This window comes from Mus pahari, chromosome 5 (genome assembly GCF_900095145.1).
Source record: "Mus pahari chromosome 5, PAHARI_EIJ_v1.1, whole genome shotgun sequence".
In the NCBI taxonomy this organism is placed as follows: Eukaryota; Metazoa; Chordata; class Mammalia; order Rodentia; family Muridae; genus Mus; species Mus pahari.
In genome coordinates, this window is record NC_034594.1 from 134,309,325 (window position 1) to 134,322,615 (window position 13,291).

General features: G+C 40.5%; 1 pseudogene across 1 annotated transcript; it reads right to left on the reverse strand.

The window, feature by feature from the left end:
- Positions 1 to 11,609: 11,609 nt before the first annotated feature.
- LOC110322350 lies at positions 11,610 to 12,254 on the reverse strand (annotated as a pseudogene). The gene has a single exon (XR_002380560.1). The product of XR_002380560.1 is annotated as a fatty acid-binding protein 5 pseudogene (transcript).
- Between the last annotated feature and the right edge of the window lie 1,037 nt (positions 12,255 to 13,291).

Consider the following 13,291-nt stretch of genomic DNA (forward strand, 5'->3'; position numbering starts at 1 on the left):
AAAAGAGTCCCAAAAGCAGGCAGAAGAGTCAGAGACAGCCCCCACCTCAATTAGGAGTTCCACAAGAAGACTAAGCTACATAAACATATTTGCAGAGGGCCTAAGTCAGACGCATGCAGGCTCCCTGGTTGTTGGTTCAGTCTGTGAGCCCCTAGGAGCCCAGGTTATTGGGTTTTCTTGTGGTGTCTTTGAGTCCTCTGGCTCCTACAATCCTTTTCACTACTTTTCTGCAGGATACCAAGAGCTCCACCTAATGTCTTACTTTCACTGTATGTTTTAATAAGCCTATCCCAACCTGCCTGTAGTCAAGTAGAGGGAAAAGGGTCTATAGATCCAAAGACAGAACATTGGAAACCATGCAAAGGAAAGAAGATAAAAATCTCGCATTAGAAAAGCTTACAGGAGTTAGGGTATATCAGTGAGAGACCTAACTTTCTCATTATAGAAATTACAGAAAGTGAATGAAATGGACAGTAAGTTTATTTAAAAGAAAATAATGGGCAAACACATTTTAAGTCTGGAGAAAGAAATGATCATCCGAGCACACGAAGCTCAAGTGTTTTTAATTAAAACTTTGCCAAGGCACACTGTAATTAGCTCTCAAAAAATCAAAGACAAAGAGAAAGTCTTATAAGTGATAAGAAAGAAAAAGAAAAAAAGAGTCTTCACACAAAGGGAAAATCAACTAAGGCTATAAGCAGTTTTCAGAAAGAAAACCTTGCAGTCCATGAAAGACTGGAATATTTTGAAAGTGCCAAGAAGAAAGTTATTATTCAAAAATAGAGACATTTTGTTTTCCCACATACAAAAGCTAAGGTGGCCCATCGACACTAAACATGCCTTCAAGAAAATGCTATAAAGAACTTTTTGAGCTGTTGTAGAAAGACACAAATCTGTAATGTGAAAACATAGAGTGTAGTATGAAATCACAGGCAAAATAAGTAGTCATATTCAGAATGCTGTAATATAAATAGCATGTCTGGTATAAACTTAAAAGAAAAAACTATTAATATAACTTAGTATTCAGTTATAAATACATAATAAAAAAGATGTGACATCAAAAAATGTGTGTGGCAATGGAGAAGTTGTGTAGATAGTTCTTGCAGTTTACGTTGCTATGAGCTTAACCAGGCTGTTAGAACTATGTGACGGTGTATGCAATTTTTGTGGTAAACACCAGGTAAAAGATTCTAAGAGGTACCATATGCATACTACAGTAAAAATTGTAGGAGATAAAGTGAAAGGGATAAAAATGCATATAGGTGTGGAAAATTCACTGCACCATAAGGGAAGACATCAAGAAAAGATAAGAGAAATAAGGAATCTCTATATCCTGGATGCAGTTAACCAGATGGCACTAGTCAGTCCTTATTTGTCATTAATATCATAGAAAGCATATGGATTCAATTCTCAAATCCACAGAGAAAGGCTGAAAGCATAAAAAACCATGCCAAACCAATTCACCACAAAAAAGTCATCGGCAAGACATCGACTTTGGGTTTTAGGACATACATATTCTATAAAGGTATGTAAATATATATGCTGTGCTTTGTGTCACATGCTTTTAATCCCAGAATTCACTTGGAACTCAGAAATAGGTGGTATATGTCTATGAGTTCAAGGCCAGCCTGGTCCAGTAGTGAGTTCCAGGTCAGCCAGGGCTATATTGTAAAGTGTATACTCCTTATAGTGTTAGGCAAAAGAGAGAAGTAGATATAATTATTTCAGGAAAAGTAGGCATTAAGTAAAAAGAACCTGAAAAAAACCAAACAAATATCATCATATTATGAAGCTGTGGTTATATTTAATAGTTTTGAATTTTAAATTTATATAGATATAAGAAAATTGTATATGATCATCATAGTACTAGAGTACTCCTAATTTAAAAACTTTTACTGTGATTTTAATGTTTCAGATATTGCCAGGCATGGTGGCACATGCCTTTAATCCCAGCACTTGGGAGGCAGAGACAGGCAGATTTCTGAGTTCGAGGCTAGCCTGGTCTACAGAGTGAGTTCCAGGACAGCCAGGGCTATACAGAGAAATCCCGTCTTGAAAAACAAACAAACAAACAAACAAACAAGCAAACAAACAAACAAGCAAACAAACAAAAAGTTTCAGATATCAACATATAAAGAGACAAGAGGAGCATCTACTAAACAATATAAGCAAACATTAATTGTATCTAAATGGAGAATAGGACAATAAGGCAACAATAGTATAGAACTTTAGTGCCTCCGTTCCTGCAATGAATTGATCATCTAGGCTCAAAACTCAAGCAGAAACACTGGACCTGAGCTCTACTTCAAAACAGAGAGGCAGGGACACACAAGCCGTTTTATCTCCAGTGGAAGAATACAAGACAAGAGTGTATATTAGCATTAGGCCAAACAACAAGTCTTCCCCAATTTAATAAGACAGAAATCAGAGGATGCATACCTTCTGATCATAATGGTATCAAATTGGAAGTAAATTAGCAAGAGGAAAAAATGAAAAATAGACAAATGTGTGCAAATTAAAAAAAATATGTTTATGAAGATCTAAGTAGGTCAAGGAAGAAATCAGAAAATTTAAAAAATCTTGAGGCAAATGAAAATAGAAACACAATATAACAAAGCTTAAAGGACACAGCAAAAGCAATTCAAGTAATGAGAGGTAAATTTGTAGCAATAAATACCTATATTTAAAAGAATGGTCTTAACTGAACAATACACCCCCCCTCAAAATAAAACAAAACAAAACAAAAAGAGAAGATAAGGAAATGATAAGGATAAGAGCAGAAATAACTGAAGCATAGATACAGGGGCAATAGAAAGAAACCCCATTCCAGAGAGTGTCCTTTCAGCTGTGATATGGTTAGGGAGGAGCCCCTCAAGAGATGTCAGGCTCTAAGTGGAAGTGGGGAAATGAGGGCTCTTTGTAACTCTGGATCAAGTCCACAGATGAAATTGTGTCTTTCCTAATCCTGCCCTGTTCCCATTAGGTACCTGGTTATACCAAAAATATTCTTCAGGGTATAATGAGCTATTTCTTTTGGGCTATTTTAGTGTGGAGAAGGTGGCCATGATGGAGTCAGTCATCCAGGACTTAATTCTTCCTTGTGTTATGGTGTGGATGCAGTTCTCTTTTCTTTTTTTCTTTTTTGTTGTCATTGTAGTTGTACATCAGACTATGACATACCTTCTGGGATATTCAGCTCTGAACTGAGCAGATGATTTTAGTCACACCACGACAACACTAGAGATCTAAACTGACTTCTGTTATAGCCTCACCTCTGTATTTTTTTTAAAAGCAGTTTAAATACAGTTTTTAGATACTTTATGGAATCTTCCATTTTGTGTAGAATTAGCTCCTCCCCTTCAAATGCTATAATTAACAGAACTTAAAACTTGAATAAAATATCAAACCCTCAAAAAACTAAGAAAAGAAAAGTTCAATAAAACTGAGTTGGTTTTTCAGCAAAGATTTAAGAAGGAAAGTTGTCAAACCTTTAGCTAAACTGATGAGGATTTCGACAAGCAAGATGAGCAGTGAAAGAGGCTCACCATCAGCAACAAAGCCACAGAAACACCAAGTATGATGAATGCTAACTGTGAACAATAGACAGACAACAAGTTGGGTAACAGGGCAAAAACAAATGCTTCAATTCCTGAAACTACTGGGAAGTGTGAACATACAAATCATGAGTTAGGGCATTGACTCGTTAATAAGAATGATCTTGTCACAGAGATGCTCAGGCCAGATTACTTTACTGGTGGATTCTATTGAGCATTTAAAAAAAATAACACCAAACGTTTCTCAACATTTCAAAAAAAAATGATGGGGAAGGAATACTAAGATTATTGATATATAAAGTCACCACTATCCCATACCAGAGCCTAAGACACTATAAAGAAAGGTAACTACAGGTCCTTATTCTGGATGAACACATGAAAAAAAATCATCACCAAACAAAGTAGTAAATGAAATTTAGCAGTCCATTAAAAGACATTAAAATCGAGGCGATTATCCCAGAGATTCATAGATGGTTCAATATGCACATATTTTAAAAAAAATCACATTGCCATAGTAGAAGACAAAAAAGATATAAACACGTCAGCAGACAAACAATAAAAAGAATGACGAGCTTAAACATTCCTTTATGGTTACTTAAAAAAGAGAAAGACAGATGCGAAGGAAGGAAGGAAGGAACAAAGGAAAAAAGGAAGAAAGGATGAATAGGAATCCTAGAGATGTCTCAGCAGGAAGACTTAGGCTCTGTCTTCCAAAGGGCCTGGGCTCAACTCCAATTCCAAGCATCCACATGGTGGCTTGCAGTTGTCTGTAACTCCATCTCCAGGGGATCTGATGCCCTCTTCAGGCCTCTGAAATTAGCAGGCTACTACTAACTGGTGCACAGGAATACATATAAGCAAACCACTCATACACATAAAACTATAATAATAATAATAATAATAATAATAATGATGATGATGATGATGTTTTAGACTCTGCACAACTGAAGAGTAAGCAAGGAATATGTGCACCTCAACACAGTGACATGCGTGTATGCTAAGCCTGCAGCTCTGTAGCTTGATAACCGGCCACTCACCTCTCAACAGTGTCCATATGGTGCGACATGAAAACGTCTATCAGTTGCTCTAAAAATCTCTTTTTCCTTCTTTATGATCACAACTGTGATATTTTGTTAGGGAAAACAACCTCATATAGGTAAGAATGTATAGTTCCTGGAATTCTTTACAGAAGTTATGGTTGTGTAGCCAACTTCAATTCATGGAGCTAGAAGGCAAAATTTAGAGTGTGGTACCCAGCCAAGATCTGTAAAGTGGAGACAGATTTATAAGAGTAAATTCTGCTGCCCTTGTCCTCATAAGCGCTCAGGAAAGCTGACACAGCCAACTCGGGACTCAGATTACCTTAGGAGAGAAGAATTAGAACACTTGTGGCAACAGCAGCAGAAACAAAAGGCAGGCTGTGAGGGAATGCTGGATACTGTCCAGCATGGAGACAGCTTGGACATTGCTTTACCTCAGGGAAAAATGATTATTTTATTTAAATGACTGCTTTGGTGGTTTCCATGTCTACATCATACACAATCTCTAAGCTGTATTTGTGGCTTTCTGGTCTATGTGTGGCTTGCCTTTCCAGACTCATCTCCCACGACATCTGCCCACCTTTTATCCTCAACCAGTAAAGACCCACACCCCAAGCAGAATAAACGACTTTCAGTTCCCCAGTCTTGTCGTTCTGCTCACTCTGTCTGAAGTATTTTAGCCTCTTTAAGTGTCTACTCTTCTTCGTAGTTTTCCTGCTTATTCCAGGAAGGTTGTCCTTTTGTCCCAAGTCTGAATAATTCTTTTGAATAATTCCCATAAAACATGTCTGGTATTGATTGCAATTATTAAATCATCTGTCTGGTTCTTCCCCTAGGTCCTAGGTAGTACATGTAAAGTTTTACCTCTAATTGTTTAGCAAGAATTTTGGCATGTAGAGTGTTAAGACATGTACAGTGACTGGAAACAAGTAGATCAATGAATAGCCCCTCCCCCAACACATTATGGTGAAACTGGTGGACTTGTCTTAATAAGTTCTGGGCTAATTTATTGATACAAAGAGGTCAGAGCATGGCTCCAACCAGCAATTCCAGCCACCCAGCCTCTCCCATTCCACAGAAGGAGGCAAAGATGACAAATTTCCATTTCCGTGTCTGATTTACCTTTGTCACTTTGCATAGCTCATCTTCCCCCATCCTGTTCTTCTTACCACAAAGCCCACACACCTCAGCTTAGAGGAAAAGCTAATTGTAGATGGATGCTTCTTCAGAGAAAATGCTGTCTTTAAATCAAATTCTGAGGCGTTATTCTGGTCCCTTTGAGGTTGAGCAGTGGGCTGGAGAGGTATGTGCTGTCACATGCTGTAGCAATGACCAGCTCGGCACACAGTTGACTTTCTTCCTCCCAGTTTTGCTGTTACTCACGCTTTCATGTCCCCTGTTTTATCTCTTGTAAAGAAGTAGTCATCTGCATAAAGTTGTCTTATTGTGGGGTCTGTGTCTTGAGAAACGAAACCTACCTGGAGATAGTAAACAATGAGTCATGCCTTGTCTCGCACCTTCTACCATGTTCACCATTCAGCCATTATTCCCTTAGCAGCTGTTGAGAGCATCAGGTCAACTGGGGCCGTATTGCAGGCTATGCTCAAGTAACATTTGCTTTATAGCCTCACCTGACTAACTGTAACAGTTACTGTTTTTTCACCTCACCATGTGGGCATTGTGTCAGACTCCATATTCACAGGATAAAGACAGTGGTTACACATGTCCTCCTCTAGCACTCGGGAGGTAGAGGCAGGCAGATCTCTATGAGTTCACGGCCAGCCTACTCTAGAGAGAGAGAGTTCTAGAACAAAAGAGACACAGCTGGTCAGAGCAGTACAATAAGACATTTCAAGAGGGAGAGCCTATATATTTATATTTTTCTAGAAGACGGTTACAGTTGTTCTGTTATTAACTATTGTTCCTAGTTGTTCATTGTGCTTTACTTTAAAGTTAAGCAATAACTGGCTTGCCATAGAGCAAAATGCCTACCTTCAAAGATGGTGAATAAAATTGTCAACTTTTAAATGTGTGCAAAGTTAGTTTTTCATTTCGATGACTTTATATTCAGTCACTGAATAAAATACATTTCCTTAATTTTATTTTTATATGGTATTCAGATAGAGTTCCTAAGCTCTACAGAGGAATTTGAAGACTACGGGGCCAGAAAAACTGCAGTTTTGTTGAGCTTTTTAGAAAAAAATTCCCCAAACATTCGTATGCTTTCATCTTAGTGATTAATGTCCTGACACAATGGAACACAACTAAAATTCACGGTATGTATATCTTAATTCTTTTAGGAGCGGTAATGAAAGTTTTCAAAGCCACTCAAAATTTTTGAAACTTTTTGTAGACACCTTTGAAGTGGTATGCTGAAATGAGACTTTCTTTCTTTCTTTCTTTTTTAACATATCAGAAATAAACAATGTACTCGAGTCTCACACCCACTGGTGTAAACTTAGAAAGCAGAGAAGATGGTGAGGAGATGTGGAGGCAGGCAGAGTTGGGAAAGAACAGACTGCCCCACAGACTGTTACCATCTCTTTATTGCATGGCAAGCAGCACTAATTGCTGTCGTAGCATCGCGAGTCTAATAACCTAGTGTTCTGCATAGACATTCACACTGATTGGCATTGACAAGATATAGATCTGTCCCTAAAGTATTCAAGGCAGAGCTGTTAAAACAAAAAGGCAGTGAGCTTTTTCTCCATGATTATGGAGATGGGTTTGTCAGAGGTCCAAACAGTATGCCGGTGTGCCTGGGAGTGGAAATGTGAGTCTGGAGGTAGGATAGTTGTTCCAAGGGATGAGGGATGTAGAGAGAGATGCTGGCTTTGTGCTTCAAGGATGAGCATCATGTGGCTTTGCACTATGGTATGAATGGCATCATCTTCATTTTTGGCTCTGTGGTTTTGCACAGGCAGTATGATGCTCTGAGCTGTTGTATCCCAACATGCAAAATTCCATGACAGAGTTGTAAGAGTTAAATGATATTAACCAAAGAGCTTTTTTAAAAAAAATAAAATAAAATAAAAACCTTATGACATGTTATAGAAACTTAGGATCAAGAGGCTAATGATTTGTAGCCAATACTAAGATATTTGTTATAATGATGTCTGTGAAATGTTGAGAATTGTTGGAAGGCTAGAAAGCCCTTGGTGTAAGCAGCCCACTAAAATAAAATAAAGACCTAATCGCAGTTAGAAAAGTAACTGTGAAAGCAGAGGTTGTTGGGACCTCTTAGACTAAAATTCACTAAGACAAGAGTTCTAAGAAGACCTTCGAACAGTGGTTCTCAACCTTCTTAATGCCACGACTCTTTAATACCGTTCTTCTTGTGGTGTCTCCCAACCATAAAATTATTTTTTGTCACGACTTCATAACTGTAATTTTGCTGTTATGAATGTAATGTAAATACCTGTGTGTTCTGATGGTCTTAGGTGACCCCCTGTCCCAAAGGCTTCATCAGGATGATGCATTGAGTCCGTGTTTGTGGTAACTAGGGCATTGTACCAGACAGCAAGGAGTCACTGTACCACGTGTGGGTATAGATATGCAAGAGGAAGGCTCAGGTGTACATCTAGATCTGCCTCCAGAGAGATCTGAGGCAAGTTAGGTTATCCAGAAGACAGTCTCAAGCCAGGTTACTCAATGCAACGCTGGACAAACTCCTAAGGAAAAGAATATGTCTTTACCATGGTCAAGAGATGTCAGAGTCAAGAAACAGAACTATTCCCTATGGCTAGGAAACTCTACAGAGTCTGCATATAAAAGAAGAAACAGATTCCAGAGGAAAGGGACAAATTATCCTAACCCAGACCTAGGTGGGGATGTAAGTCCCAAAGCTAATGAGCAAATCAACTACATCATGAGCTATGCGTAGTGCTGATGATATGGACTCACTCATTACTCATGCTTTTTGTTTGTTTGTTTGTTTGTTTGTTTGTTTGCATTATGGAGTTGTTATCAGAGAGTTGTGAAGATGTTTGGCAGCTGATAACAATTCTAGAATAGACTTTGAACTGGGCAGAGATTCTGAAATGAAGGGGTTGTGGGTAAGCACTGTGTTCACACAGCCTTTGGGTAGGTGTCTCATAAATCCTCAGAGCAGATTCATGCTGACAAAGTAACAGACCTTTGATCGTATACCCTTGGATTATCTCCTGGATGCTTTCTACCCAGTGACTATCCATGACTCCGACATGATGTAGTTGGTACTCAGAGAAGATGGTGACACATATATATTTTACCTGATCGTTTGTCATGTTAATTATGATATATTAAGCATGAAAGGTAGATCTATGAAAGTATGAGAAATACTGTTGGGTGGATTTCTCTTCCTTTTAATTTGGCTGCTTTTATAAATAGAATAAGTGGCAATCAAGCAACAACCCTGTGAAAGGAACCCCAGGGGCAGGTGAATGGCGAGGACATGATTGGCTGCAGTGGTAGAAAAAGGAGAGGCTACCATTGGAATTTTTGAGAAAATTTTATGTATGTGGTGAGCTCTCATTAACCTTTAGGGCTTCCAAGTGACAGAAAGGGCTGAAAAACATTGTGGCCAGGCCTGCACCTTACAGTCTGTGTGGGCTGTGGTCAGGAATACAGATCCTACTGTGAAGGAGTTGCTAAACCCAGCACTTCCTTATCAAAGTTGGGGTGGGCTGTGGGAGTAAGAGGGCACTCCTCTCCTTGGCAACAGTCTGGAAGAGATATCAGTGTGGGGACCACACTTCTGATTTACCCACTTTGAGTCAAGAGCATCTGTGATTGAGGCAGATGTCTTGATGTGCCTCTGTTGTTATTCTTGTCAGCTCTAGTTTGGATTTGGAATGTCCTTCAAATATCTATATAGTAAAAGTTTAGTCCACAGCTTGGTGCTGTTGCGAGGTGGCAGAACTTTTAAAATGTGGAACCTGGGGGGAGGCCTTATGTCCCTGGGGGTATGTGTTTGAAGAGTGGCTTTTCCTCTGCCTCTTCTTTTGTGGTTGACCATGAAGTGAGCTGCTTTACTTCCTATGAACACTCACCATGATGTGCTTCTAAAATTCTGCAAGCAATAGGGCCAACCAACCAAAGACTGGTACACCGAGAGCCAAATAAAGTTTTCTCTGGGTAACTTGATGACCTCATACATTTATTCCGTTAGCAGAAAGCTGAAGAAAGTAGCACCTGTTTTTGGATAAGATGTTGCTGGAACAAAGTCTAGCATCTACCAGTCAGACTCATATATACAGTTTTGAGATAGTTAAATGAGGAAAGTGTGAGAGCAGGTGCCGGTGGTGGCTTGGTTCAAGAGTCAATAGAGGAATCAGTAAAGTATGAGCTTCAAGAAACAGGCTTGGGAAACCCAGCCATTAGCCTATTTCTGGGGTAGCTAAAGTTGAATGATCAACTCTTGTTTCTTTCAGCTAACAAGAATGGCTCTCTTTATGTAACTGAAAGGCTTAGCTGACACTCTCTGGGCTGTCAACATTTTTTTTTTTTTTTTTTTTGAAGTCATGGTTTTACATCTTCATCCCACTGAGTAGATCATGTGACACATGATGTCAATGCAATAGAGTGATCACGCAGAAATTGCAAAGACAAAGCATAAGTTCATTGTCTCCCTCCACCCCTTCGTCGTTTATTCAGGAGAGATAATCCCTCCCCATTCCTAGATTAAAAACTACAGTCCAAGACCATGCTATGGAGGACACATAACCTTTTTGATTTAATGAACATATTCAAATAGGTAACAAGAACATTTACTAACAGATTTTAAAGAATAGCAGTGGCACACCCCCATACTTAGATCAGTCTGCTTCCCCCAAAGCCTTCGGGGGGGGGGAGGGGAAAGTTGACTGTGTCTTTGTCTGCCTAACTTCTTGTGTTCTTTGCAAAACTCAGTGGACAGAGAGTGTAAAATGAAGATGTAGGAAAAATTTATCCCGAATGGACCAGATAGGATATGTTTAATTACTGCACGCTTTTAAGGCAGAATCCCTCATGAGGTTCTTCAGTGGCTCTTCAGACGTCAGGATTCCTTAGCCTCTTGGATGTTCATATCCTTGTCCTTTTGTAATCTGGGTGGCTACTTGCTGTTTCCTGGCGATCTAACAGTCATTTTTAGTTGTTTTGTTTTGTTTAATGGTTTGGAATGGGTTTATACAAGGTGATTATTCAATGAGACTCTACTCTAGTGTTTCCCAAACAGAGTTTCCCTCTTCCCTCTTTGTCCTGACAAACTTAAGCAGTAATACCTGATTTTGACAATACCCGCACCTGCCTTGCCCCTGCCCCTGCCCCTGCCCCTGCCCCTGCCCCTGCCCCTGCCCCTGGAGCAGTCATGCCATATTTTTAATAATTTGTTTTTCCTAAATTCAGATCCTATGACTTACAGGATATCGTGATCAGGTGTCAGTCTGCTCCTTGGAAGTCCCCACTTCTACGTGTGAGAGGAGACAGATATTCCTTTTTTCAAACCTTAACGTATAGGACAAGCACATGCCTTGAGGAAAAAGACAAGTGCTTTGAAACCGCAAGGAACTGAACTCAGCTCATGCTAATATAATCGGGAAGTGAGCTAGCCAAAAGGGTGCTTTCTTCCTGCGTAACAGAAATAAAGACACAGATCATCCTATTGGAATGGTGTTGGAAGAGCAGATTCTCACAGAATGTGTGATGATGTGACGCAGAGAAAGTGACCCATAATAATTCCATGGAAGATGTATGACTGACAAGAAAACATGGGAAAATTTGAAGCAGAGAGATGATACTATGTTAGGAATTCAGCCTGTTGAGGTAGTTTCTCTTCCAGGGCAGCTCTAGTGTGCGATTTCTTATCTTGAGGAAACACCCCGGGTGATACCTGTAAGTCTCATGGTGCCAAATATTTGCATATCGTGTTGGCTTCCCTGTCTGCAGAAGTTGTTTACTGTGAACACCAGCGAACACTGACAAGACTTGTTTCTTTCTTTCTTTCTTTCTTTCTTTCTTTCTTTCTTTCTTTCTTTTTTTTTTTTTTTTTTTTTTTCACAAACACATTTATTTACTAACCAAAGGAATGATCCTGGGTAAACCAAGTTTGACATGGAGTTCCCTGTAAAGTGTTTAAGAGAACTCAGCAGTCAAGAAAAATAAAACCAAAGAAATGAAGCCATCTGTTGTTTATGACCGCTCATTGAATTGAGCATAGTCACTCTGGCAGCTAACTCCTGTCCAGGATGACGATGAAGCCCTCATTGCACCTTCTCATAGACCCGAGTGCAGGTGGCATTGTTCATGACACACTCCACAATCATCTTCCCATCCTTCAGTTTTCTTGTTATTGTGCTCTCCTTCCCGTCCCATTGCTGGTGCTGGACCAGGGCACCGTCTGTGAAGGTGCAGACCGTCTCAGTTTTTCTTCTATCAGCCGTAGTTTCATCAAACTTCTGTCCCAGGATACAAGAGAACACAGTCGTCTTCACCGTGCTCTCGGTTTTGACGGTGATGTTGTCGCCATCACAGGTAATGATACAGTCTGGCTTGGCCATGGCAGCCATCTTCCTAAGAGCCAGTCCTACTCCTAGCTCTTTCATGTACTCCTCAAAGCTGTGGCTTTCCATCAGGCGCCACTTCCCTTCGAGATCCTTAAGGCTGGCCATGGCGGGCGGGAGGGAGAGCACAAAAGCAGCAGAGATGCTGTGGGGAGGGCGCTCAAGACTTGTTTCTTTAAAACTTCTTTCACTGGGAAACAAAAGCCAGGCAGAAGGAATTCTTAACGGGCAGGAGTATTTTCTCTGTGAGAAAGCAGGTTGTATTGGCCTTCGCTGGGGAAAAGGCCTCATTGCAAATGACTGCCAGTGAACCAGAAGTGATACAGCAGGGAGAGAGAGGCCAGAGGTGATGGCAGTAGAAAACCAGGTGCAAATAGTGGAATGGAAGCTGCTTTTGTCAGCAGCCCTTCTGCTGATAAAACTGAGTGGAGCTAGGGCATCAAAGGAGAAACTGTCTCTGGAGGGAACAGGTTTCTCTGCCAGGTAACAAATCAAATTGAGCACAATTGTAATATAAAGGCAGGCTTACTGTAGGCAGCTCTGGGTGGGTTCACCGAACTCACAGGAGGAGGTCAGTCAAGTTACAAGGTTGAGCTGAGGGGAGGGAAGGGAACCGTGAAGCGATGGTGAGGTACTGGGTTATAATCTGGTTTGCTGAGTCTTTAGGGTCCCTGTTATAGGGTAGTCTTAGGTCCAGTGGTCACTTTGGAATCCGAAGCTGGCTTTGTCCAGTGTTTTGCGCTGGCTTTTACGAACATGGGCTCCTGGTCAAAAGAGAAGGGCGGGGACCTCTTGGCCCATGCCATCTTGGCTTTGTCCCAAAACTTCTGGTCTAACAGGAACTAATAAAGAAGCGTCTGAAAAGCCGAAAACTGCTTGGAAAATCAGAGCACTAATACAGACTGGGCTGCGCAACAGTTCACAGCTTCCATCCTGGCTTCTGTACTGGGGCAGCAGATGTGAAGTGAGGTTGCAAGCGCAGTGTAAAATGTGAATACAATCAACACCATCATCCCGCGCTGGCAGCTGCCTTCAGAACTTTCAAGTTTGGGGCTTTGGTCCAAGAGAGATGCAACCTTTCACAGCAAGATGGGACTGGAGAAGAAATCTGTCTTGTGGCTCAGTAAACTCTCAAAGGACTCTTCCAGAGGCCACCTTGAGAAGGGTCCCTCAAGTT